Below are 26773 nucleotides of genomic sequence, written 5' to 3'. Positions count from 1 at the left end.
TTGATTTAGCGTCCACGGCCCTACTCGGCCCTAGCCCCGTGCTACCCAGCCTCCTCTCGACACACTTTCACTAATAAAACGGCACGTACCATTTTAATGTTTTAATGATTATCGTGTCCATAATTGCAGGCAGGATTTTTGAAAAGGTTAGTATGTCATCCTTTTAACTGCCCAGACCAAAACAAAACAAAAGGATCTATTGTCTATTCTACTTTTTCCTACCCCAGGGCAAAGACTTTAACTTCATACTAGAGCGCCCGAATCGACGCACGATTTACACAGCCGCTAAGCAATATTGAGGAGACAAAACTAGTGAGTGCACGCCGTATGTCGCCGAAAATGGCCGCCGTCAGAGTTAAGTTAGCTGCGCTGCACCGTCCGCGTCGTCAATCTTTTTGTATGTACCCACCCTAGCGCTCGGCCCAGACATAGATATAAATTTCAAAAAGACTGCTGAGTTACTCTGATGTTCTACTTCTTGTATTATGTCTATACCATCTAAAAGGACGATGACATTTACGAAATCGTAGCTCGAGCGCCTAGCAACTGACTAGCATGAAACTTTGCTGTTAACGAGACATGAAGCATTTATAGGAAAAACCAAATAGTTAAGGTAAATAACGTTTAGACAATTCGTAGAAAAAAAAGGGTTTATCTTGTTAAGTATGATATACAGTTAGTCTTCTTTAAAACCTAATATTTAATAACATTTTTACATCTTACATTATAGTACTAGCTAATAGTAATTTTGATATGTAATTTAATACGCTGTAATATTTTAATAGTTATAAATTCTCATGTCGATGTATGTGAAGCGTACATAATGTTTCGTAGACGATTTATGAGCGTAGAGATAAGTTTCATGAAGTTTCAAATCATATTTGACACGATAAAGGGAAAGTTAACACTTTCATAAAGTTAACAATGAACGTTTAGCGAACTTTCTTCGACTTTCAAAATTTTTTCCTTGCGAGTTTCAAGACTTTTATCGTCTTAAAATTTTGCGAACTTTTTTATCATAATTTAAGCAACAATTTCTCTGCATTACAAGTAACGTATACATCGTAGTCCAGGACTCATGGAAATCAGCCCTTCCCTATCCGATCCAAAAATATGAGACAGTTCGGACCCGGCCAACCACAGGCGTATTACAATTATCTCTCTGCTCTCCAAAATCATGGAAGGCCAGCAAAGGCAACGGCTATCGAAAGCAAGAGAAAAGGCTCGGAAGTAAGTCTAGATATAGCGATGGCTTTTGATCGTGTATGTCCCAAGGTGCTTCTCTCAAAACTTCCATAATTTGGGCTTCCCGAGAGCTTATGCAAGTGGACCTCCAGCTTCCTCACTGGGCACAGCATACAAGTCGTTTTCGATGGTTATTGCTCAGACCCGAAGCCCGTGAACGTTGGAGTGCCCCAAGGCTGTGTGCTATCTCCCACACTGTTTCTTCTGCATATCAATGATATGTTGGACACCTCCAACATGGACCATGCAAGTCTCTCTCGGGAGATCGTCGACCATTGCTGGGAGAAACTTGTGCCTTCTGTCGAGTCCTCTCTCGAGAAGGTCGCGGAATAGGGTATATTGAACTTGTCCAATTTAACCCATCACTTGAGCTTTAAACTTAAGTATATTAAAGTGGACCACCAGCTCCCTCACTGGGAGTAGCATACACGTCGTATTGGATGGTTATTGTTCGAACCCGAAGCACTTGAGTTAGAGTTCCCCAAGGCTGTCTGCTATATCCGACACTGTTTTTTCTGCAAATCAATGATATTTTGAATGCTTCCAAACATGCATTGCTATGCGGGTGACAGTACTAGAGATGGTCCATGTAGATCTCTCTCGGAAAATCGTCGACTAATGCCGACAGAAACTTTTGTATCTAGTCCTTTCTTGAAAAGGTCGCCGAATGGGGTGGAATGTAATTTGCCGAATTAACCCCCAATAGACGGAATTGCCTATCGGAATCTTGGGTCTCGAAATATCGAGTTATTGCTAATTCCGCGGTCAGCTGGAAGGCAAATCCGAATTTGAAGAGGCTGAGGTCATAAATAGAGCACAGCAATACTTCAAGCTGGTCCACATTCTAGTGCTCTACTCCAAAACGCAGTCCAGCCACATATGGAGTATTGATATCATATCTGGTCTGCCGCACCCAGTATCAGCTCAAACCGCGTGCAACGTACCGCTATTCAAATTGTCCGGTAACCAGTGCTCTGTGCTCACGGCTAGATCTCTTAAAGTTGCGTGGAGACGTCGCTTCATTCATTTGAAATTTCTCCCTATAGCCTCTTGTTGGGGCGTGCAATCTGTACAGTCTGTATAAAAGAAGTGTTCTATAAATTCATTTGAGTTTTCAAGATTCACAAAGTGTAAAATATTTACCTGTAGTGGCAATCTTCTCTGGGCAATCGCAACCCTAAATTAAAAGTAAAAACACCAAGCAAAACACGATTATTTAAATCTAAGGTAACATAATAATTATGAAACTGGCCGAACATAGTTTGTAGTTCTGAATTCCCTGTGTACGGAAACGAATCATATAAATTTACTGCACTTGGAACTTTTAATTGAGCATTTCAACCTTATGAATCACTCAAACTGTAGCGCAATCGTAGCAAAAACGAGATTGCCAACAATAGATTATTAACTCCATAATTACTCTGAAAGTAATCGCTGTTTTCAAGAAACCACTAAAGAGTATTACAACCCAGCGCTTAATGTTGGATAATATTGAGAAATTAACAATAATTTTGCAGAAACACAAAGTTATAATACATTTGGTATCATCAGCTCCGCAATTAAGTGTGTTTAAAATATACTTAATTACGCCGTTTTAGGAAATTAGTGGCAGTTGGGAATAGGCTTTAGTACTATTGTCGCATATTAGAATTGTTATCCTTATCTAAAATACTTTAATTTTGCTTGTATGAATGTTTGTTACGAATTAATGTTTAATTTATCATAACAAAATTATTTCACTTTTTGTTGAATTAAGTGTCAATAAGTTTCTGCCTTACTATCCCGATATTTCGATAATTTGCCATTTTTCAAGGCAATAGTTCACTTAAGTTGACGAATAATTAATGTTAAGTAATACTTATTTCATTTGTGTTACACTCGCGCTAATTTAAAAACCATTACGTAACAATTTGAAATGTTACAAAACCAACATATAATTCCAATATCATCCTGAGAAATAATTAATTATCTCGAATAGAAAGTGGCGTAAAGCACTTTGCCAAATTATTGTACAATGAAATATCTTGATTGGCATTTACTTGATTGAAAGTTGTCCATTATCATTTAATAGTAGAAGACTGGTATCTCAAATTGCCTTGAGATATTCCGGATATTGAATTTTACTGTTATCACTATAGTATTCATAATAAAGATGAGTATTTATAACTTCACGAAATCTTAGATAATTTATACATCTATATAGAGTCTCTTGCTGTTAGACAACTGATAAAATCAGGTCAGGTTTAATACTTTAGCGTGCGTGACATGTTACGTCTTACACTCGCGATTTGTATGACACTTTGCGTTAGTTAACTCTAAACTCAATTTTTTTCGACGTTTTCACAGCTGTCTTACGGCCGTTTTCCAATATTCAGTCTATCTCCGGTTGTGGCCTACTTGAGATAAAAATCGCAACTATCGTTGACTTTTCTGTCCTAATAAACTTATCAACGGAAACTCACTTTATGCGTACACGCTGTCTGTCAATGGGAGGATGTATAGCTTACCAGCGATAGAAGTTTGTATGGAAATTGCAATTCACGCGTCCCAGTATAAGGTGATAAGAATGACTTATCGGGTATATTGGTACAGCTTCAGATTATTGACAGCTAATTACAGACAGTAGAAGGTGGTAATTTATCTCTATCTGGAGATAGTACATTGGGAACGGCCGCTAGTCTATCTAGACGTATATATGATCTTACCACGATGCATACAATTCGCTCTTTGATTGTATTGGAATAATGTGCTTGTTATAAACTAAGAATAAAAGTTTTAATATAAGCCTAAGATATCTAGCGTTCCTCCACAGTGTGGTTTACATATAAAGAACTTCTTACCACGTAGAAAAAAACTGTAGAATGAGAATACAAGGACGTTCAGCACGCAATACATTCATAGAGCGTACAACTTCCTAATTGACCGCCAACGCTCCTGTGGTTCCTCTGATGTTGCTGCAGATTATAGAAGGCGGTGATCACTTAATATCGGGTGCCGAATGTCGAATGTCCTCGTCATGAATAAAAAAACCTGAAAAACAGACTCCTGAAATATTATCATAAAAATAGAGGTAGCTAACTGAAATACGATCACAACTGTCGAGGTTTGGAGATATAATACCTCGATTTTTCCTCGCTTATGAGTGGTACTCTTACATAAAATTTATTAAGGGACTAGCCTTAAGATTGAAGCATTGAGACCCTTATTATGAGAACCTTTATGTATGCAAATACTTGATTTGTTGTTGAAAATACCAAAATCTTATTATGTGCGCCGATATTATTTGAAGTTTATACCCATGCCTCTGGGACCGAGACTTTTATTAAAATGAGCCTGATAATAAAATATACCAATGTGAAAGCACAAATAAAAACTAATTTGAATTTTATTTCTTTAAAAATCAGTGATCATAACGTCGTCGTTTAAGGAACTCTCTCTTTTTTAACCGACTTCAAAGAGGAGCCAAACGTAATAGTAAAAGCCATAAAAGGCGATTATTTTGTCAAAATTGATTTCTTTAGAGTTCTTTTTGATGTTATTTCTAATATACCATTCGTCTCGGAAACAAATGGCGCTCTGAGAGAGAAGAAGTGGCGCCAGAAACTCTCACAGCATTCTTTTTTTGCGCTCTTTTTAATGAAATATACAATATTGTACTGTCATTGCTATTGCTATAAAATAATCATAATCTAGTACCAGGCTGTCGAATCACTTAGATATTCAGCTGTGGAGTAATAGGATTTACGACAGAGTAATTTCATAATAAAATATTTAAATTTATTTATAGATAATGCCTGAACAGTGGCTGGGACTTTATTATAAAAGTGTACCTATACATTAAATCTTCAAAGCTATTATGTATCTTAAGTCACTCACCACGCGTGACTTTGAGCTGCATAGCTTCGTTTAGAACAAAATAACCCAATTGGACAAAAGTCGTTGATCATTACAGTAAGGAAGCTGTTTATAACATTAAGTTTTATTTTGTTTAGGTCTTGGCACCGACTTCAAACCTATCAATAGGTAGTATTTTATTAATATTAATGGTATTATGTTTGCTTAAGAGGTGTATCCATTAAATAAAATCTTTATTAATTTATTTTATAATTTTTAGTTATTGAAACCTGTTTTTTTAGAGTAGTTTTACTTATTTCTGAACTCGGTTAAAACACTGGGCTGAAAGTAAGTCATTTATAACGTTCATATTAGTGGGCGAAAAAGCGTATAAAAATCCATTACTAACGTTGTTTAGAATTCGGAAAAATAATAATATTATGATAATTCATTTGTGAGGCATCTTTTGTTTGTTTTTATTTGTTTATTTTTACTTTGTAATAGTATTCTTTGATTCAGTTAATTCAGTGATTCTGTGATGATTTTTGCGAAGTTTGCCCGGCGGCTACCACATACCAAAAATGATTGAAACTAATAAAATTAATGATATGCCAGCAAATTCACACTGTATTAGGTATTGGTATGAGCAATGTGCAAAAGATTTAGCATGTACATCAAATCAAATCAAATCAAAATCACTTTATTCAGGTAGATCAACGAAATGACATTTATCATATCAAATCAAATCATTATCCTACCATAATCCTCACAATAATACAGTATTATGTAATTATATATTGTTATGTATATAAAGAAAATAAATATTTTTTTACGTTTTATAAAATAAGTGTTACCTAGTCTAAATAACTGGCATCTTGTAAAACTCCTGCACTGAGTAAAACGTTTGTTCGAGAAGCCATTTTCGAAGTTGTGTCTTAAACACCGTTGTGGAAGTTGCATCTTTCTTGATAGAGTTCGGCAGCCTGTTATACACAGATGGACCCATTATGTATACTGATCTCTCCGATTTACGCAGCTTATGGTCTGGCGTGACCAAATGAGTAAATGTGCGAGATTGTTATTAGTCTTATGAAAGTCAAAAGTTTTTTTTTCTCTTAAGGGTTGAGATTTAATGCGAAGAAGTGGCAAGAAACTCATTGCCACTTTTTTAAATCAACATTTACAGCTTCATTTATTTACAAACCATTTCAGTTACAATATATGTAAAGTGATGCAACAAAAATACTCAAACAACAAAAATATACTCAAAGCCTTACACGAGAAAGCCAAATAATGTAAATGTAAATTAATACGTAAAAGCAAGAGTTATAGAGTACAGTAGATGAATCAATCCACACACACCGTAAGCGTTTAAGCCTTCAATATGGCAGCCCATTGTAATTTGGAACCCACAGTAATGCCAAGAAATATAGCAGATTCCACTGGTTTTATCACATCTCCGCTTAATAAAACACGCGTATTCACATTTTTGACATTTAAAGGCTTTTGTTCTTTTAAAACGTTAAATAAGATGACGAATACTAAATTATTGTACTGTATCTAATATACGATTGAGTGCACAGACAATTTTGGGATGTGGTTTAAGTTAGAATCTTTCAGAGTGACCGTATTGTATTGTTCGCGAAGTATTCCCTGGGTAACCTATGATGGTATAGTAAAATTTAATGCACTTAATTTCATATTTTGATTTTATGAGGCCAGTCTAGCTTTTAGAATCTGAAATAGTGTTTCTATGTTCATCTTCGATTAAGCTGAAAAAGTCTCCAGATTGGCTAACGAAGTAATGCGTAAGTAAGTAACTAATAATGTGTAAATGAAGTAATACGATTCTTAGTTATATATTCTCTTTGGTTAGTTCTACTGAAATAATTGCCTTTGTAACTACAAACTGGATAACGATGAGAATAAAACAAAATGAGGTAACTTTAACACACGTATGTACTTAGCTCTCTAAGGTAATTCAAATCTAATCCATTTAACACTACAACTTACTCAATGAAGGCTTAAACTAATTGATATTAGTGGAATGTTGTGAATATATATAATAAATAAACTTAAATTTGATGAAAATGTTGAGGCTTAATTTATTCACGTAATTATAATTACAAAAGCCTATTGTATTGAAAAGTTTTGATGAAATGGCCTTAAAGTGGTAAAGATAGGATCGAAGGCCCACATCATATCGGTGAAAAAATAGAATTTAGAATTAACCTCTATTTTGAGCAATTCACGCACACTAACACAAAGCGCCATGCAAATCGCGAGTGTAAGTGGCAGATTGTCACGCACACTAAACTAATACTCCTGGCCTGTTTTTATCGGTTGTCTAAAAGCAAGTTACTCTACCTAGACGTTTAAATTGTCTAAGGGAAAAAACTTTTGTCATCAATATTTTGTGGCGTTAAATTTTCGTTTAGTTCAGCATTTTTTTTACTGATTGACAAATGTATAAAAAAAGCTTATGCCACTCCGAAATATTATGCTATTATTAAACACAATAAAATTTTCAAGACGTGACGTCACCTCTCCCCACCATGAGCATTCACCACCCCTCCCGTCGTTATCCCGGAGGGTAGCCCTTTCACTTTATCTGGGCGCAAAAAAATACAAAGTTGGTGACCATATTACTTCGTTTGTCGTCAGACTGTAAACATCTCACCGTTATTTTGCCCGATTTCTGTTCGAATATTAGTCATTATGTTATTTGAAATTTATTCTTAGATGCTTAAACAAAATGATCTATTTCATATAAAAGTTTATTTCGATGTTAGCTTGTTTGCAAATTTTTAGGTGGTGGTATTAAAATTTGTCACTTGTTATAAAAAACCCCTTTTAGATCTTATTAGATTATTATAATAGAATTCTAGACGTATAAATTATCTAAGATGATAAGCAATTGTTTGCAGAACCGTTATTTACGGAAAATTCTACAGACGACATTAGACTTTCATCTTCCATTAAAACATACAAATTGCATTACATCCATCTTACATAAAATTTATCATTTGATTAAAATACCCGTCAAAAGAGAACTTAATAGAATTTCAAGTAGCACAAAGTAATATTAAGATTTAAAGGCACTTTAATTTGATGGTTGAACTTAAAATTATAATTGTATGTAAAATTGTTCCTTATTTTCGCAATTATGGAAACAGCGATTATATTGTGGATTAATACAATGTAGCATTGATTTAGTACTTTATTCTTACTAAAGTACATTTTTATGTAAACTAAAAAACTTAAGTCTTTCAAGTTTGTCAGATCCAGGAGAAGGTGTTTTGTAACGACGAATACTTTATTAGGTTTAACATATTTAAGAATTGTTGATGGTAATGATGTACGTTGTAGAAAATCAAAGGATACAGTCCTTTAAATTCATAATTTTAACTCAGTTTTGGTTGAAACGCATAATGAAAAACCGTTTTTTGGTCTTCAACTGCTAATTTGTCTACCGTTTCTGCCGTACCTATTATACACATTTTTTTTTGTCCAAATAGACAATAATTTACACGTAACTTTGCTAAATTAAGTTTGCCAACATTAGAATACCCAAAAGAGATAAATTGTTCAAAACTTTTCCAGAAGACTATTATCTAATTGATAATTAAGTTATCTAGGAATTCTTAGAATACCCAAAAGAGATAAATCATTAAAAACTTTTTTACTCGTAGATGGCTTTTATCTAATTGATAATTAAGTAATCTAGTAAAACTTCATGGCCATTTAATGAAAAATAATAACCCTTCCTTACAACTTCGTCTGTGATCGTTAAATTTAGACATTAATGCTCGATAGCCTAAATGTTAGATTCTTAATAATCCCCACTTACATGCAGGTCATCACATGTTTTATAATGACAATAAAAATATCAAAACTGTTTCTGTCCTTTCACATATGAAGATAAATTTATAACAAAAGCCATCTATGTAGTTTAGAAGAAGCACTATTCTCCTAGCTATCACAGTAAGTAATTAAACTTTCTATTTTTAATTTGTTAACACGACGTTTCGAGACCTTTCCAGATCACGTTTTCAGGGGTACTGCGGGTGAAATGAGTCGAGATAGTAATTGTCATAGTTCACAATGTGAAGTTTAGCGCCATTTAATTCCTCGGAGGTGGTATTTGGTGTAGACAGATGGTTTTTGGCACGATTTACTGACAGTGTCCTATTCTTTACTTTATTAATTTACGGTTATATTATATTAAAAAAGTACAAAGTATTTAATAAAATAAAGTCTTCGATTTTAAAACTTGATTTCAGCTAATAAAATTTTAATAACATTTATTTAATTATTTTTTAAAAGATAAAGATACTTCACACACCTACTGACAATATGAATAAAGATAATGAATCTTTCAATACAGAACTCACCAATTTTAAATCACGCCTTTTACCAGTTTGTAAGTAGGGGACTTAGGTAAAAGATAATCACCGGATAATACGCGACTCAATGTCTAAGCGCCACCTGCCATTCCAACTCCCCATGGTAGTTTATCGAACCTCTATGGTGAGCCCAGGTGTTTGGCCCGGTATGTGGCCACACGCAATGATGTCTGAGGTCGTCTTTTCTGACTCCATGCAGGCTCTGCACAGTGGACAGTCGGTGACACGTATATTAAACAGATGCTTGTAAAAGGGCCATGACCCGCTATTACATGAGTAATTTTACGTAACCTTGGTGGTGGTAGTTTTGCCAGCTTGCGGGAGATTTGAAGTCTATTTCAGGTAGAGCTTCTTTTGCTTGTCTGCACCCACTCACTTCCGTCCAGTGTTTATTATGTAGTTCCTCGGTGTGTTGTCGTGTGACCCTTGCAGGCCATCTAGAAAAAAGAGATTATTTATATAAAGTCATTTTTTTCTCATAAAAACAACTTAATTTTCAAATAATTTACGGTCTACATTCATACGTGTTATTTAATTTAGTATTACGCCACTCCTTACTACCTTACTATAATTTTAAACAATATATTTTTGTTAGATATTGTATCAAATGATCTCACTTATATAAGTTTCTAATAACAATTTCAGAACACAAATTAAACGACAAATTCAGGCTGAATGAAAATGAAAAAAATTTGCTTCTTTTTAGACATTTTAAGCGAAAACTTTACATCTAGAAGAAAAGCGAAATATTATGAAATTATAGGTTAGATACCAGAACTCTCACCCACTCACAATATTTCAGTAATATTTAAAAAGGTTCATTCGCTTGGACATTTATTTGCGAAGCGAACCTAATAATAATTTTCGATTACGACGCTATTACTATGAAAAGTAATAACTGGTTCATGTTTCTGTAATGTTATTTTAAATTTCAATCTCCAACATTAAGCGTGGGGACCTAATAGTATTTTATCAAGGCATAAAATTTAAGCGATGAATTTCAGAATCATTAAAGAGTTAATAATCTATTTGTGGTAATCTCTCGGTTTCAACGGTTATATTAAAATTTTAGCAGTTTGAAAGGGTAATGGCACTTGGAACTTTCAATGGCAAATAAATTGTCAGATACATCAGTTTTGAAGATTTGGTGAGTAGAGTGATTTTGTTATCCGGTTACAAAATTATTATGTTTCTAAGTTTATTATTACTTGTTTTAGAGTATTTGTACCAGTGGGAGGCTCCTTTGTACAGGAAGCCGGCTAGATTATGGGTACTACAACGGCGCCTATTTCTGCCGTGAAGCAGTAATGTGTAAACATTACTGTGTTTCGCTCTGAAGGGCGCCCTAACTAGTGGAATTACTGGGCAAATGAGACTTAACATCTTATGTCTCAAGGTGACGAGCGCAATTGTAGTGCCGCTCATAATTTTTGGGTTTTCCAAGAATCCAGAGCGGCACTGCATTGTAAAGGGTAGGGCGTATTAATTACCATCAGCTGAACGCCCTGCTCGTCACATCTCTAATTTTCATTTAAAAAAATATTATAATCTTGTGGTTAGTAAAATACATAACTAATGTTCAAATAATAATAATATTACTAATAATAATATTACATTTGTAGGGTCTGGTACTTCAGCACAAAAACTTAGTAACTTAGATAAAAATTGATTGTAATATTCTATATATACACTAGTGGACCCGACAGACGTTGTCCTGTACACACCTCTTAAATCTGAAAAATCAGTCCAGCCGTTAGGAGGAGTTCACTTACATACACATGAGCAGGAGAATTATATTATACGGACGGAATTGAGAATCTAAACCAATATCAAATTCACAAACAAAAACATCATGAAAATCGGTCCAGCCGTGTAGGGGGAAGTTCAATTGTGAATCAAAGTCAAAGTCAAAATATTTTATTGACATAAAATCAAAAGACTGCTCGTCAACGTCAATCACAAAAAATACAATTAAGTTACATACATATAAATTACATAAAGTTTAAACATATTTTCAAAACAATGCAAACCAGTGAAATAACACAAGGCTGAACCATATAATCCATAAAAAACAACTATAACACTATTTAATTCCATATTGTGATATCGTTAACGTAATCTTCAATACTGTAATAAGCCTTCGACATAAGTCTACGTTTAATAAAAGATTTAAATTTATTTATTGATAATTCAGATACACTTTTTGGTAATTTATTGTAGAATTTAATACTATCGCATGCAAAAGAATTGTTTATTTTACAGAGCCTAGTAGGGGGTACTATAAGCTTATAGTTATTTCTAGTGTTCAAATTATGTTTGTCGCTTATTTTACTGTATAAATTATAATGTTTATGTATGTGCAGGAGATTGCTATAAATATATTGGCCGTACATGGTCAAATTATGAATATCTTTAAATTTTTCCCTTAGAGATTCTCGTGGGCTTATTTGGTATATGGCACGTACAGTTCTTTTTTGAAGTATGAAGATATTATTGACTTCCGCTGCACTACCCCATAGTATAATTCCATACGACATAACGCTATGAAAATAACTAAAATAGACAATTCTTGCTATATCTATGTCAGTAAGTTCCCGTATCCTTTTTACAGCAAAAGCTGCTGAACTCAATTTACTACTTAAATTATGTAAGTGAGGCCCCCACTGAAGTTTGGAATCTAATGTTATACCTAAAAATACTGCATTATCATTAATTTTCAATTCTGTGTCATTAATATTTACATTTGTATGTACTTGCCTTACATTAGGCAACGTAAATTTCAAACATTTTGTTTTAATTTTATTTAATAATAAATTATTCATATTGAACCAGTTTGATACTACTAACAAAGCATTATTTACTTCTTCACACTGATCTTGCTGACGTTTGATTTTAAATAACAAGGATGTATCATCGGCAAATAAGACTACATGATGCTTGTTATTTATAAAAAATAGGAGATCGTTAATATACACTAGAAACAGGAAAGGTCCCAGTATTGAGCCCTGAGGCACGCCCATTGAGACCAAGGAACCAGAGGATTGCTTTCCATTTACATTAACGAATTGGATTCTTTCTTGTAAATATGATTTTAATAGTTTCAGTGAGACTCCTCGTACTCCGTAATGATATAATTTATTAATAAGAGTCTCATGATGAACACAATCAAAAGCTTTTGTCAAGTCACAAAAAACACTCAAAGCATCAAAACAATCCTCCCAAGCATCAAAAATATTCTTTATTAATTCGACACCAGCATCAATTGTTGATGAACCTCGAGTAAAACCAAATTGATTTCGATGCATTAAGTTGTTTACATAAAAATGTGTCGTCAACTGTAATAAAATAATTTTTTCAAAAATTTTGCGTATAGTAGGTAAGACTGATATAGGTCTATAATTATTAGGATCAGTTACACTGCCAGATTTAAAAAGTGGGCTAATTTTGCTATATTTATGTAAATCAGGAAAAACACCCTCATCAATACAGCTGTTATAAATTAAGGCCAAGTCAGGAGCAATAATTTCAATTAATGTTTTAACAATGTGAACTGAGACACCCCATAAGTCACTGGCTCTTTTGACTTTAAGTAAGTTAAATACTTAAATAATATAAGAGGGAGTTATATGAAAAAAATTAAAATTAATTTTACATTCTGGTACACTTTTCTTCATTATGGCAACAGCGGAGGTCGTTGAGGAATTCAATTCCTTTGTTGTGGAGAGTGGAATATCGGTAAAAAATAATTCAAAAGCGTTGGCTACTTTAGTGTCTTCGCTTAAAAGTTTGCCTTTAATTTATAATTTGTGCTTATTATTTACTCGACTTGCCGGTCCTGTTTCATTATTAATAACTTCCCATATAGGTTTTATTCTATTTGTGCTATTTTGGATTTTCGAACATAGAAATTTGGATTTAGCTAAGAGACAGTCTTTTCTAAACTGCTTTGAGTACTGTTTAAAATATCCGTTAAATGTATCGCTTCTGTTGAATTGTTTTTCTCTATATAATCCATACATTGTTTTCCTTCGTTTATGTATGTCAGGTGTTGCTTATCGATCTAGGTGTAAATATTTCTTTAAATAGATCAATAAAAGAATGAAAAAATAAATTATACTTTTCCTTTGAAGTCAGGTTGTTCGATAAAAACGGAAGTTTATGTAATAAATATTCTTGCATCAATTTTAACCTATTTTTAGTTATGGGTATCATTTTTATATTTACATATTTTATTTTTTTACTCATACTATGTTCGAATGTTATTAGCTGTCCTAAATGATCTGAGTCAAGTTTACGGATAACCTGGATTGTTTTTGGAATTATATCTGTAAAAATGTTGTCGATACAAGTTGCGCTAGAAGCTGTCAACCTAGTAGGCTCCATAAATAAATGTTTAAGATTATAAGATTGAAAAAGGTTAATTATGCTTTGGCTCATTGCGCACTTTTCCAAAATATTTACATTAAAATCTCCACACACAATTATTTTTTTATTCAAACGAGTTAATTTCGCTAATACAACTTCCATATTTGTAACAAATGTTTCAAAGTTCGATACGGGTGGTCTAATACACACATACTACTACTAGTTGCTTCAATTCTACTGCGGATATCTCTATTGTTTTTTCAATTGAAAGCCCAACAATATCTTTCCGATTTTTAAAACTTAAATCTTTTTTCATTATTATAATCTAAACCATTCTCGAATCATCATTAAGATGTATTCATCAAGTGATCCTAGAATGCGTATATCGAATACTCGTAAACTATTCACGTCACACAATGTCGTGAACCCTCAATTGTGAGCCAAGTTGAAACAGATTTAAAAATAAAATAAATTTAAACGAAACAGTCTCAAAATTGGCAAACCATAATATTCATAACAATTTTCTATCTTGCGATTCTTCTATCTGGATGTAAGTTAGACGTTATATTTTGTATTATTTATTTGTCGATGTTTAATATTGAAAGAATTTAGACAGCATATTATTAATAAGTTCAGTGAGATTTGCTCAGTGCTTTGCCTATTTTATTTTGGTTCAATTCCCATTAATTTCAATATGTAATGTCGATATGTAAGAAAAATCCCGTCCGCTACGCTCCGGTTTGCGGCGTTGTGGTCAACAGTATTTTGTTTTCGGGACCTACGAGTGAATAAAGGCTGATTTAATTAGATAAAAATTAGTTTATTACACTAATGCATAACCAAATATAACGAATATACAATAAATACCAGAAACAGACTAATCAGAGACTAACAAAACTAACGACCAGTAAAATTATCAAAATATCATTATAGTGTACCCGTGAAATTGTAAATGTTACTAAAACCAGGCCGTTAAATTGTAAGAAGTGAAATTGATTGATAATCTACCGGTTAATTTTAATATCACTGCTTTGACAATATACCTGCGACGTATATCGTAATTTAAAAAAAATAAATGAATATATATATAAATATAATTTATTGAATTAGGCGTTATTTTGCGGAAATCCATAATTATACAAATGATTTAAGTTTTTCTTTAGTGTTAATTCCGCCAATATTCGCTTTTAAAACAATTAGACACGTGTTTCGCCTCTACACGAGGCATCCTCAGGACGTGTTGTCTCGCCAAAATCTGGCACGAGACTGAATCAAATGAGTTTTTTTTTTTGCGCCCAAACAAGGGAAAGGGCTACCCTCCGGGATAACGACGGGAGGGAGGTGGTGAATGCTCATGCATACCAATGCAGCCTATGTCTGCGTTGGTTATGTGGGACTCACGTGAAAACCTAGGTACCTAGCCTACCCTTAAACACCACCTGCAGTTGGCTTTGGGCAGGTGCCCTCTAAGCCAACATCGAAGGCGACCTTCTCTTGGGGAGAGAGAGGCGCAAGCGGCGCTCCCTATGGAGTTTCCGCTGGGATATTGCACAGAAGGTCCTATCTAATTGGGACTAGTGACATCAGAAGGATGATCACAAACTAAAGGTGAATCTAAATGCGTCTGATTATCCCCGGATGCCAAGAGGCGTTCCAGGTCAGACGAGAGTTTGTTAAGGGGATCGGAGAGGGTGTGTCTGGGCCTCCTGAATTGATAACGTGAAGAAGGGGGGGGCGGTATAATCCGCTGCCTCCTTAATCAGGGGATTTGGGTGATTGTCTGAGGACTTAAATAAAGTTTCAGACAAGCACTTTAGGTGTTGTTGGATGGTGGGGAGCTCTAAGTCCCTGTGAAGGTCTGCGTTCCTAACGCACCAGTGGGCTTTGACAGCCTTACGGCAGAAAATGGATTGGACTGTTTGGAGTTTATCTATAATATTGGGTTTCTCATGAGCGAAAACTGGAGCGGCCTAAGTCATAACCGGTCGAATGCAAACCTTGAAGAGTGTTCGCTTGTTCCTAAAAGACATTTTACTGTGCCTACCTAACATACTGTTTAGGCGATACAGATAGAAGCGGGCGGTTCCGGTCACCTTCTGGACGTGAGGCCTGAAGGTGAGTTGGGAGTCGAGGGTCACACCCAAGTACTTGGATGTGGACCTGAAGGGGATAGGGGAGCCTAATAGATGAATGGGTCGATCCAGGCAGAAGCGTCTGCGCTTAAAATCAAAACGGACTGCGGAGCTTTTATCCGGGTTGACCTCAATACGCCATTTCCTAAACCAGTCACCTAGCTCATTAACTGAGCGTTGGAGCCTGGAGAGGACTGAAGATATCTTAGCTTTCTCAACAGCTTGTACTTCGTCAAGTACTTCCTCCAAAATCTTTTATCTCTCTACAAGTCTCGCTATTCTTATTTATTCATCCAACTATTCTTCTTTGATCGTCCATGCATTGTTTGACTTTTTGTCCCTTGGCTCTTTTGCAATCGCATGAGTATCACTCGGTTATTTTTAAAGTGAAACTTTTATTACATCGTCTCAAACTTTTTCGTCTGTGTGTTGCATGTCGCGTGACGGTCAGGCGGCGCCTATAGTTCTCATATTGGATGCAATTGTGTTCGGGTGGAAGAGTTGGTTCGAACCCCACACACTTGATAAAGGTTTTTTTATTTTATGAAAATTTGTTACATAAATTGTTTTTTTTTCTATGCTGATATTATTACCCATGTTATTTTGTGAAAAAAAGTTTCACTTGCACCGTAGTTTCATAAAACCACACAATTGCTTTTTTTATCACGTAGCTTATGTTATGCAAACAGTTTTAACATCTTAATCGCTCTCTCCTCTATATAATTTTTCTTTTTATCGCTTCTTCTTACACTCTTTCCTTATAACATATATCTACTTTAATATCATAAGGTTATCGATGACACCGAAAACTCACATTATTAAATATATTTCCCTTCTCAAACTCTTCCAAAGCTGTCGAATGTTATCAGAACTTCATAATGTTTGTTTAGGGTTATAATATGCTTTTAGAGAAAGTTTCTATCATAGTAGTGAGGTAAAGCTTAAGATCTTGTTCCTGAAACGTATTTCGAAAAAGTTCAAGTTACATTTTATGTATATAACTTAGCATACCTTGTTAAAAAGTTTATTGACATGGAACGCTTTGCCTGAAAATTGTATCACATTTAAAGTACTAGACGGCCAGGGCTGCTTTGCACAGGATGCCAGCTAGATTATGGGTTCCACAACGGTGCCTATTTCCATCGTGAAGCAGTAATGCTTAAGCATTACTGTGTTTCGGTCTGAAGGGCGCCGTAGCTAGTGAAATTACTGGGCAAATGAGACTTAACATCTTATGTCTCAAGGTGACGAGCGCAAGTTTAGTGCCACTCAGAATTTTTGAGTTCTTCAATAATCCTGAGTGGTACTGCATTGTTATGGGCAGCGCGTATCAATTACCATCAGCTGAACGTTCTGCTCATCTCGTCCCTTATTTTGATAAAAATAATATCAACACTGCCCAAATTTTCTTGCAACACCAGAGGAAACCCGAGAAAGACATGACATGATTATCGGCGATATGCAGGACATGTACTGAATCAATCCCTACAGATAGAGAGAGTGGCTCGATTAATATGCTTGGAGTCTCGATATGCGTATTAAAAGTACAGAAATATGCTTTTAACTGATGAAAAAATTTTCACAATTTAAGAGCCGAATAAAATGCAAAATGAGAGAATGTATGCTCAAAGCTCAAAAGAGCGCTCGGAAAAGTGCAACGTGGTCATGATCCATCGTAATGGTTAGGTTTAATTGACTACTAAGTTAACTTGACCGAAAGTTAAGTATCTTATTACGGAACGCATAGGCACTGCGTAGACGCAAGGATTTTTAGCTGGATTCCCGACACACGGACCCGTAGGCGCTTGATCTTAACTAAGAAAAATGTGTGGTGATGTATACACACTTTATTTATTTATGGGGATTTTTTTTGATTATTAATAATCTAATTTATAACATAATTCGATCAAGAATGGAGTGTGTATTGGATTTTACCATAACATCCATATTCTTTGCTCATCAAATTGAATAATTCAAACACTATTTTAAGCCAAATAAATAGACAAATGTCTTAAAGTATAGATTTTCCAAAAAAAAATTGAAATATTACGATAGTTACAAAACATTTTTCTTCTAATTTATAGATAGCATAGTAATATTTTTTTCGTAGAATAGAATCCAAATTATCGTGTGTTTATTTGATGTGTAAGGGCGGATCACATGTGAAGGAAATGGGTAGGACGCTTAGTAGAATTATTTAATTCAGGGACTATATTTAATGTTATTATATAATTTATTAATTTATTTAATGGGAAGCCAACGTTGCATACAATAATAGTCCTTATTCTAAAACACACTCATAAATATAATGATAGAAATTACCACCACATACCTACTTAGAGGCTAACTCAATATTTATAATGAAAAGAAAAACAGTACAATACATTTTTTAAAAACTCGGATTACTAAAAGAACACAAAAATTTAAACAACTTAAAAGCTAATATCAGTTTGAGTATGTTTATTGCATCACTTAACATATTATATCGTAATTGAAATGATTTTAAAGAGTGGCAATGGGTTTCTTACAACTTCTTCTCATTAGCTCAACCCTTTACGAAGTAGATTGATAGACGGTTGATTCAATAAGAAAAAATTTTTTTTTTGACATCTATTAGTGTCATTTCCGTGACCTACATGAATAAAGTGATTTTGATTTGATTGGATTTGTAAAAAACTTCTTTGCAGCATGCATTTTGTGTAAAGGCTTATTAGAAAAATGGCACTATTTTGCTCTAGTTTAATTTACATAATACAATTCAATGTTCCAGTTAGAGTCCGATAATATTGTGGGTCAGAGAGGTCGTGGCTACGGGTTTAAAGCTTAATCAGCATCCTTTGAGACGGCTAAGATCGTTAGAGGAAACTATCATCCGAAAGCACTTCGGAAGAGATCGACAGAGCTTGCTATATACATGTTATCTTTGCGGTTTATTTTGAACACACATCTGAAATTCTATATCGAATAAAAATATTTAAATTTGAAATTGGAACATTGTGGTCGCTGCTATTGTTGAAAACTCCACCAAAAGAATGCTCATAATACCACACCATATGCACCTGCATATGGTGTGGTAAAGGGGAATGCTTGGAACATAACTTTGTTTGGACTGGTTAGGAGATAAAACTGTTATATAATATGGCCATGTTGGTAGGACGCATATTTTCCGAGATATTATTTATTTATTTAGGCTTACCAACTAGATACATAATTTAAAATGGAAGAATAAAATAAACAATTATTAGTGTTACAATTTATATATTATCTAAATTAAAGATATGCATATAGCCTATGGTATATTGCCATAGGGCGCTGCCGATATAAATATAATATTTGTGCTGCAGAACAGTGCTATTCGCGCTATTTATAACCTAGGTCCTAGAGAATCATTGAGACAAAAATTTGAAGAAATTAACATCTTGACTGTTGCTTCTCAATATATTCTTGCTAATGTAATATATGTTCATAGGCACATAAGTGACTCTGCTGAAAAATGTCATAATCATAATGTTAACACCACGAACAGACATAAACTTATAATGCCTACTACTCGGCTAAGTCGATTTAGTAAGCCTTTTGTGGGGCGATATATACGCTTTTACAACAAGATCCCAAGAAATTTTCAAAACAAAAGTATTATGATATTCAAAATAATTGTTAAAAAACGTTTGTATGGTAAAGGTTACTATAACATAAATGACTTTCTTAATGATACCACAGACTGGGAATAGAGGGACTGCCCTCAGGTTTTTAAATAATAAGTTTAATTATACGATATTATATTGTCAACATTTTTTATGAAAAATAAGCCCGCTGAGTTTGTTGCGCCCGTTCTTCTCAGGCATTATTTTTGGAATGGGTGGTAGTTTTTGGAATTCAATAAGTGATGTCACATCATATTTTGATAAATATACACATCACATTACATTATAAGCATAACAACGAAAAATCGGATTAGAGCAGGGACTTTTTGACACCTTGTTATTTTTTTAAAAGGTCCAATTGGTTATCAAATATCAACAAGTTCGTAATATATTAGATGTGTGAACGTTTTGTTATAAATTTTCTACAAAATTACAAATTGAAATTTATAAAGAATTCAGATAATTTTATGCTCTGGTTGTTAATAAATCATTGTATCAATCATTGTAAAAAAGAACGAAGTAACTGAAATTTTTCAGTACAAAAACATTTAACCAAGTATCATTCCCTACTCCATGATTTAACTTAACAGTTTATTATAGAAACACAGCATTACAATGACAATATTCGACATTGGAAAAAACTTTTGTCATCAATAGTATGTTGGCGTAAAATTTGCGTTTAATTCAGCATTTTATAACTGACTAGCTGATGCCCGCGACCGTCATTCGTCCGCGTTGATAAAGGTTTTGTTTAAATATTAAGCAAGTTTGGAATTGAAGATTATCTCAGTTCCTATTCTAGTTTCCGCTCTTTTTCACTGCCGTTCCCAACATAATATTAAATGAATCTTATTCGAAGAAGGTTACTATAACAAACTTAGCCTACTATTGGTATACTTATAGCTCATCGACGTGATTTTCAATTTCAGGAACCTTCGATTTCTTCGTAATACAATGTAGCCTATGTCTTTTCCCAAGCTATAGTCTATCGCTGTACCAAATTTCATCAAAATCGGGTCAGTAGCTCTGGCGTAAAAGGGTAACAAACAAACTTACACTCACATTTTTAATATTAATAATTATAGTAAGGATTGATAAATGGATAAAAAAACTTATGGCTCTCCTAAAGACTTACTTACTTCAACACTTATTACTAGTTTCAATTTACACGCGTTCCTGAGAAAAGGATAAGGGGTAGGTACACTTTTCTCACACAATAGGGGAACTCTCTATAACCAGGATTATAATAATTGTAAGTAATTTGATTTCCGGCTTGTTGAGTTTGTATGCTAGCTAATGTACTCCAATAATTAGTTTAAAGCGATGGAGACAGAGGACGACAAGATATAACAGCTATATAATATAATTGTTATTAATTAATTAATTCTGTGATACTACGTCCAAGTAATAAGCATGTGCATAAACGGATCAAGCCTTCTAGCTTCGTATTGATGTGAAATTATGATCATCATCATCATATCAGCGGAAAGATGAATGCTGGACAAAGGCCTCCCCCAAAGATCTCCAAAATGATCGGTCCTACCCTCATCTAACCAATTTCGGCGATCTGACCTAATCATCAGACCATCATATGGAGACAACTACCAAAGCTGCGTCTTCCGGTACGTGGTCCCCTTTCGAGTACCCTACTGCCCCAACGGCCATCTGTCAGATTCGAGAAAGCCATCGCCATTGCCAACCTCGTGTTCGTACCATAAGTTATTACTGGCAAAACACTGTTAAAATTATGATATTACTTTGAAAATAGACTTATAAATAGTCATATTGCGATTCACACTAAAATTTCGTATAAATTTATTATTACATAGTTGCGATCGCTCCAGTCCCAATCTGTGTTATCAGAGTCTATATGTGTGATACTTAAAATAGTTTCTTTCACGTACACCAAACTGTAGAATGTATTTCCTTTCGAGGTGTTTCCTTTCGGTTGATAAAATATGTGTCCCCTTTAAAAAAAACAGCGTACCCTTAAAGGCCGGTAACGCTGCGACGGTTTTTTTTATATATACTTGTTCTCATATAACACTTGGAAATAAAGATATTTCATATTTATTATATCAACATTCAGCTCATGTCTAAGCTTTAAATTCTTAGTGTTCTATCTCAATAAATATCCACTACTTCTGTGGAATGTTAGTGACGCGTGTAATTCGGCAATTAATAAAATCCTTCGTCCCTTCATGAAATATTAACAAGCGAAGAAAATAATATCTGTAAGCGTGAAAGGCACAATAATTATTGCTATGTATTTAATAATGATTAATTTCTATAATGTTAGTAAATTATTGCTGAAACCAGCACAGAAACGTGTTTTAACTTTAACAATTTTATCAATCACTAAGCTGATGCTACAAACATTCCATGGTGCTGTTTAAAAAAATTGAATGAATTACTTTCAACTTTCTAAAAGAGGTAAGTTTTTACTTATAAAAAAAGTGTATATTGTGCTATTGCTGTTTCTCATTTAGCCACGATCAATCAAATATTAAAAAAATAACACAAGAAAACTGTTTTCATTTTTACAAAACCTACTTCCAACTTATACAGTATGGATTGCATTTATATGAAATAAATGAAAAACAAGCTATACTGGTCAACAGAAGTATCGTTAAATTAATTATTTAATTAAAATCCCTAGATCATATAAGCGACATTTTCAAAGAAAAAAAAATTACAAAAAGAAAACAGTCTGACAACGTACCTTGACCCCAAGGAGCAACAACGTAGCACGCAAGTAGAAGTTCGACCGTTGCTTTTGAAAAGGCCACGGACTAGACTATATGTAAGTTTGTTTGTTACGCTTTTACGCAGAAGCTACTGAACCAATTTCGATGAAATTTGGTACAGCGATAAACTAGAGCTTGGGAAAGGACATAGGCTACATTTTATCCCGGAAAATCCATTAAATCCCGCGGGATTTGTGAAAAACTGAAATTCACGTCGATCAGCTATAACTATACCAGAAGTAGATTTAGTTTGACAGAGTAATTCCTCGAAATACTCGTAAGATTATAAAATAATATGTTGGGAACGGGAGCGAATACAGGAACCGTAACTGGAACGGGTTATGAGATAATCTTCAATTCCAAATTTGCTTATTATTATTAAAAAACCTTCATTTAATAAATTTTCTGAAAAAAAAAAAACATAAATGTACATACCAATTGTGCCATTGTACGCTGTAGTTTTCATAAAGTTAATACTCGTAAAATTTGATATGATACAAAACTAAATTACTTTTATAAGCTTTTTGCAAATAAAAGATCATCCATATTCATGAAAAAATTTATATTCCGTGGTCAAAGGTTATTTATGGCGGGCACCCTTACTCATACGAAGCTGAAAGAATATTGTTAAAAATATTTTGACGAAATAAATACCCTTTATACAGTTTTAACCATGTAAAATATTTTTTTTATTGAGTATTATTCATTTAATTATTAGTAACAATAATTACTTGTTTTTTCTATATTTGCTTAAAATTATTTAATAGTTATTTATGCAACTGTTGTGTAATAAGGGGTATTAAAACATGGATGTGGGTTCAACTCAGCTCCGCCTCGTGAGATAATAGTATGAGTGTTTTAATACCCAATTATCAACAGTTGCATACAAGACTTTATCTACACCCATAATATGAATCCTCTTTAAAAGATTTTGAAACAGTTAGCCTACTACTAACATTAAAACAGCCAGTCCTAGTAGTAACCTAATATCATCCATTACTGATTATATACAAATAAACTATGTACTTATTAATGAACGAATTATATAAATAATTCGTTCGTTTAGTAGTAATTTACATTGCAGCGTTTAAAATATCCGGCGGTGTGCTATCAAAACTTGAATCACCCTTTTTTTGTAAACAAACAATAAAAATATCGAAGAAAAATGGCGGGAATACGAATAACCTACTTTTTTACAGCGCGCGACGTTCCGGTAGTGTGGAACGCGCGTAAATGAAAATTTTCTTTTTTTTTTAATTCATATAGATACCGCGCATCGAGCAATAAGAATGTGGCTGCCTGTTGAAACTCTTAGCGCATGAAGGGATCGAAATAATAACAAAATTTTTGGAATCGGTGTCCTTCCGCCGCGACCCGCTCTCGCCTCTCGCCTATACATATGTATGTAGTAACAAACCTATCTTGGCTGACACCGACTCCATTAAATATCCGGATAGCATAAAAAAAAAATATTTCTAATTGCTCTAAAACATTTACCGAAATCCTTTTTCAAGCGTTAGAGCAATTAGAAATAATAAAACACAAAAATAACATGTTTACATTGTTGAATGAACAAACAAATTTAGACCCATCACCTTTGTTACGTGTCTCTTCCGGGGGTAATACGTCACAACAACCGACCAATCACAGCTCGTCATTTCATGGGACGAGGGTAAAAGAGCGACTTCCGGTTCATTTGATTAATCCCAGCGGAAACTCCATAGGGAGTGCCGCTTGCGCCTCTCTCTCCCCATGAGAAGGTCGCCTTCGATGAAGGCTTAGAGGGCACCTGCCCAAAGCCAACTGCAGGTGGTGTTTAGTGGGTAGGCACCTAGGTTTCACGTGAGTCCCACATAACCAACGCAGACTTAGGCTGCGTTGGTATGCATGAGCATTCACCACCTCCCTCCCGTCGTTATCCCGGAGGGTAGCCCATTCCCTTGCTTGGGCGCAAAAAAAAAAAAAAAAAAAAAAAAAAAAAAAAAAAAAAAAAAACAAAAAAAATCATTTGATTCAGTCTCGTGCCAGATTTTGGCGAGACAACAAGTTCTGAGGATGCCTCGTGTAGAGGCGAAACACGTGTCGAATTGAGGCGAAACAAATATTGGCGGAATTAACACTAAAGAAAACTTAAATCATTTGTATAATTATGGATTTCCGCAAAGTAACGCCTAATTCAATAAATTTTCTTAATACGTATGTATAGCAAATTAAAGACTTTTATGGTTTTCTCATAGAGGCCATTGTCAGATCTGGACCAAATTACAATGGGACCACACGGGAAGCACCAGCTTTCAAATAAAAAAAGAATTATCAAAATCGGTTCACCCAGTCGAAAGTTGTAACAAACATAAAAAATAGAACATACCGACGAATTCAGAACCTCCTCGTTTTTTGAAGTAGGTTAAAAACAAAGGAGTGTTGTTATGGAATTCGGTACCTACAACATTACAACACTCGCTTGGATGATGTAATGGTTATTAATAGATTGCGTGTTTTAATGTTGGCAATGGCAACGAGTGTTGTAATGAAATTCAGTGCAACATTACAACACTCGTTTTGATGATATAATGGTTACTAGGACTAGCGTTTTTAATGTTAGCAGTAAGCTAACGGTTTCAGAATCTTTTAAAGTGGATTCATATTATGGGTGTAGATAAAGTCTTCTATGCAACTGTTGATAATTAAGTATTAAAACACTCATGTGATACTATTATCACACATTCGTGTTTTAATACCCCTTATTACATAACAGTTGTATAAATAACTATTACGTAATCTTCAATACTGTAATAAGCCTTTGACATAAGTATGCGTTTAATAAAAGATTTAAACTTATTTATTAATAATTCAGACACACTTTTTGGTAAGTAATGTATTGTAAAATTTGTATATAATTTAATACCATTACATGCAAAAAAATATGTTTATTTTACAGAGCCTAGTAGGGTGCACTATAAGCTTGTAGTTATTTCTAGTGTTTAAATTAAGGTTGTTGCTTATTTTACTGTATAAATTATAATATTTATATACGTGCAGGAGATTCCCATCAGTGGATAAGCTGCCACAAAGCGCGTGGCGCCCATACCGTCTTAAGCCGCCGCGCGTTTCCGACGCCAATTTCAACGGGCTCGTGTTACAATAGAATTTATTGCTTGTGAAGTGTTTCGGCTTGTTTATAAAAACGAACGTCAATGCTTTTGTGAACAGCATCTCGCGGGCTATAAATATATTGGCCGTACATGGTCATAATATGAATTTCTTTGAATTTTTCCCTTAGAGATTCTCGTGGGCTCATTTGGTATATATTATTACGTACAGCGCTTTTTTGAAGTATGAAGATATTATTTACTTCGGCTGCACTACCCCATAGCCATACGCTATGAAAATAGCTAAAATAGACACTTCTTCCAATATCTATGTCAGTAAGTTCTCTTATCCTTTTTATAGCAAAAGCAGCTGAACTTAATTTAATAGTAAAATTGTGTAAATGAGGCCTACAAGACTGACACCTTAAACTAAAAATACTGCATTATCATCAATTTTCAATTCTGTTTCTTTAATATTTACTTTTGTGTGTACAATTGGCAACGTAAATTTCAAACATTTAATTTTAATTTTATCTTACTAATATTATAAATGCGAAAGTTTGTGAGTATGTGTGAATGTTTGTTACGTCTTCACGCAAAATCTGCAGAATGGATTTTAATGAAACTTTACAATAATATAGCTTACAGAATTATCAGAATAACACATAGGCTACAATTTATAAAGATATACTGTGTATTATCCAAAATATAGTGTTAAGTGTCAAGAAGTAGGAAAAATATCTGCAATTTGCGAGCTGTTCATGTTTGCTACGCAAAGCCCACAGGAGTTAAAAAATACATATTATAAATTTTCACGTTTCAAGTTTAAGCCTATTTGAATAAAGGTTATTTGACTTTGACTGTTACTAATCGAAAGCACATTTTGGTGAATGTCAATCTTAACACGAAAGATGAAAAGACTTTTTCGTGATAGTCTTATTTAAAAAGTAGGTCTGAGAAAAAACGGTTGAACACTAAAAATAATTTAATGGCAAAACAACGTTTACCGGGTCAGCTAGTTCAATAATAAATTATTCATATTGAACCATTTTCATACTCGCAACAAAGCATTATTTATTTCATCACACTGATCTGGCTGACGTTTGATTTTAAATAATTAGTATTGTAGCTATCACATAATTCATTTTTTTATGGAAAAGACACAAAACGACTCCTTTGGGCCCAGGCCCAATATAGAACATTATATACAATATAGGAATAGGGAAGTCCCAGGACTTCCCTATTCTTTTAATGCCCCGGGGAAGCACAAAAGAAAAAGAAATCTGAAATTTTGTTAGGAATTTTGTTTTA

At 34.0% G+C, this 26773-nt stretch overlaps 1 long non-coding RNA gene across 1 annotated transcript; it reads left to right on the top strand.

Moving 5' to 3' along the window:
* On the top strand, positions 1-25570 carry LOC126974159 (uncharacterized). Its single transcript, XR_007731485.1, has 3 exons — positions 1-146; positions 228-613; positions 25413-25570. It is a non-coding gene; the product is annotated as an uncharacterized LOC126974159 (long non-coding RNA).
* Positions 25571-26773: the final 1203 nt, after the last annotated feature.

Source organism: Leptidea sinapis, chromosome 31, assembly GCF_905404315.1.
Source record: "Leptidea sinapis chromosome 31, ilLepSina1.1, whole genome shotgun sequence".
NCBI classification, from domain to species: domain Eukaryota; kingdom Metazoa; phylum Arthropoda; class Insecta; order Lepidoptera; family Pieridae; genus Leptidea; species Leptidea sinapis.
This window is presented reverse-complemented; position numbering and strand designations above follow the sequence as displayed.